Source organism: Trichosurus vulpecula, chromosome 3 (genome assembly GCF_011100635.1).
Source record: "Trichosurus vulpecula isolate mTriVul1 chromosome 3, mTriVul1.pri, whole genome shotgun sequence".
NCBI classification, from domain to species: Eukaryota; Metazoa; Chordata; class Mammalia; order Diprotodontia; family Phalangeridae; genus Trichosurus; species Trichosurus vulpecula.
The window spans coordinates 76,524,566-76,527,874 of record NC_050575.1 but is presented as its reverse complement, the minus strand read 5'-3'; the positions used below and the strand labels follow the sequence as shown (position 1 = coordinate 76,527,874).

The following is a 3,309-nucleotide window of genomic DNA, read 5'->3' as shown; positions in this document are numbered from 1 at the left end:
TCATTGCTGCAATGAGATGGAGTTTTTGAAACTCTGTGATATCTCCTTTACAACTGAAAGTGATAAATCTTCAGACTGCATGATTCTCCAGCACAACCTACTGGATGACGAATGAAGCAAAGCTTCTGTGTTAGCTCTTTAGGCAGCTGTTCACCCATCTGTCCACATATAAGCATCAAATCCCATTACTCAGTATTCTTCCTACAGAAGACATTGAGGCTGAGCTGCTATGGAAGATCACAAGATCATAGGATCATAGATTAGGTATGAGCTGGATGTGTCATTATAAAACATCAAGTATATATTTTTGTTGCACAAATGATAAAAAATTAGCCACAGAAAAGTTAATTGATTTATCCAGGGTCACACAGATTCAGTCTGAGGCCACATTTTAACACAAGCCTTTCTAACTTTAGGTCCAGTACTTTATCTACCACGCTAGCATCTTTCGAACTTTTTGTTCCCAGTATTGCTTTATACTCTTGAAAATTATTGAGGACCATAAAGATGATTTAAGTGCATTTTGTCTATTGATATTTACCACATTAGCAATACAATGATCTAAGACAATCCCAAAGACTTTAAAGACTTTATCATTAAGCATACCATCTGCCTCCAGAGAAAGAAGTGATATTGTTTGAATAAAGACTGAAGCATGCTATTTGTTTTTTACTTTCACTTTTTTTTCTATTCAAATCTTCTTGAACAAAATGACCAATATGGAAATGCTTAACATGATTGCATATAAATAAACTAAATCTGACCACTTACCATCTCAGGGAGGAGAATGGGGGAAGGAAGGAGGGATAGAATTTGGAACTCAAAACTTTATTTAAAAATATTAAAAATTGATTTAACATGTAACTGGGGAAAATAAAATATATTAAATTTTGAAAAATTAGGACATAACATCCCTTTATTCATTTAAGATAACAATAATAATAATGCATACTGTATGTTAATACAGTATGTTCAAACAAAAATATTGGTGAGAAGAGTAACATAGTTTATTTAGTTTGGCACATTTTTTTAATGCCTAGCACCCTAGCTTGCTAGAAGACAGCTATATTTTCATACTTGCTTCTGAATTTAATGTTAGGGTGTTATTCTGGTTGAAAGATCTCTCTCTCTGTCTCGCTCTCATTTGCACTTGTGCGCTCTCGCTCTCTCTCTCTCTCTCTCTCTCTCTCTCTCTCTCTCTCTCTTCCTCCCCATCCCTCCTTTCTTCTCTGCCTCCTTCCCTTCCTCCCCACCTCTCTCTCTCCCTCCCTCCATCTCTATCTATAGCCTCACACAGATAACGTAGTTGAAAAAGGCAAGAGAATTAGTCTAATAATATCTGGTATCATCATGAAAGTCATTCTGACCTCTCACATCTCCTAAAAGGGTCTTGGGGAGCCCTAGAGTATCATGGACCTTACTTTGAGAACTGCTACATACTGCCCAGCTGCTTCTGGACCATAACTTATGGACTCAGATTACACAAATCTTCCTTAGGTCATGTTATTTGGACTAATGTTATACCAGATATTTCACAAACACGTCATTAGATACAATAGATCACTCATATGTGTGATCAAAAGGAAATTTGGGCTCATGACTTCAAATATCAAATCTGGTGACTATTACTGATAAAAATCATCTACTAACGAATCTGAATTGGAATTCAAATTTGTCACTTTTCATCTGTTTGGAAGGAATTGAGAAATCATTTAGCAACTGGAAAGCAAGAAGGTGATGCCTACACAAGAAATATACACAGATTAGTCGTTACAAGGAGAGAGAGGACAGGTAAGTTGTTTTAGGACAAAGTGTAGTTGATTCACAATGGAGCAAACATTCCAGAGTATTGTGAGAAGGGTTAGAAAACTGCAAGGTTATGGTTTGGCTAGGCAAGAGTGGCCATGTTGCATCAGGATAGTAATGATGACACTGAAGATGTTTCAGTGTTTGATGCCAATGATGATGAGTCAGCCAGGAAGCCAAAGAAGGTGAAAATCAGAATATAACAGGCAGGCTCATGGTTGGCTTGTGCTGGTGGAACCATATAGATGATGATGGAAAGTCACTGGGTGTTTGAAGCTCAAAAAGAATTGAAACAAGAGAAAAGAAACTCTTCACTAGCTGAGTCATCAATTTTTTGGTTAGGATTAATTTCCTGTCTAATTATGTGTGTGGCATTTGCCTTTAGTGCTTTCTTCTTCTTCAAACTGAAGTAGTTGGCAGTGGTCACCATAGGTGTGATACTACAAGGTGCCAACTTATTCTGGCTACACCAGATGCAAAGTAGGCAACCAAAGTAATTTAGCCAGTATGGCTACCACTTATCATGGAAAGCAGTTCTTCAAACAAAACATTAATGATCAGATTTCTTGAAGATAAAGAGAAGAAATGCATCTTGTTGTATTAAGGAAAAACTGAAGAGATTTTGTTGATCCTTTTGGAATGGAGCAAATATCTTGGGGTGGGGAAAATCATTAGAGATTTTTCTCATTTAAAATAAATTTTTATAGGAAGATATTACTTTTGGCATAAAATCTGTCATAGGTTTGTTTTTAAGGTTGTTGCCTCAAAACTGAATAGGGTATGCATATTCATAAATTTTAGAAGAGGAAAAATTATCTGAAATAGGAGTTATGTTGAATATTAGCTTGCATTTCATAAGTCACCTCCATTTCCACAAAACACTGTATTTCATGGTAAAATTTTTCACCTAAATTATTAATAAGCAAATAAAATTATATTCCAAACACCCCAAAAAAACAAAAAAAAGGAAAGTTTAGGGTTTGGGTCTAAAGTATAGATTAGACATAAGAATGTGCCCAATGTTGTAGGCAAAAAAGGAGCACACTAGAGTCATATGTTAGAAGCATGGGGAGAAGGAACTGGGAAGAGAGAAGTGGGGAAAGTAGAATATAATTTCAACTGGAGTGAGTGGGGTAGGAATTATTAGGGGAAAAATATTCTGCCACTTAGTACTTTTTGGACTAAAAAAAATCACTTTATCCAAAAGGGGGTTGGGAAGGTTGAACTAAATGATTCAATATCTTTCTAGCTATACTACTTTTAAAATTGTATCAAGAAGTAAAGGGTGCCCAAATCTAAATCTATAGCTGTAGATATCTGTATTGTCTATCTCTCCAGTATCTATCTATCTATTTATCTATCTCTATCTATCTATCTTTCTATCTATCTAATCATTTATCACCAATTTGCACCTATCAGTGCCATCAAATATACTAGGACTGATTACAATATTCAAAATGGGATATGTGCATTATAGTAAGCTGGGTTTTCTTTGACCACCAC

At 35.6% G+C, this 3,309-nt stretch overlaps 1 pseudogene; it reads left to right on the top strand.

Moving 5' to 3' along the window:
• Nucleotides 1-1,904: 1,904 nt before the first annotated feature.
• On the top strand, nucleotides 1,905-2,376 carry LOC118844503 (annotated as a pseudogene).
• Nucleotides 2,377-3,309: the final 933 nt, after the last annotated feature.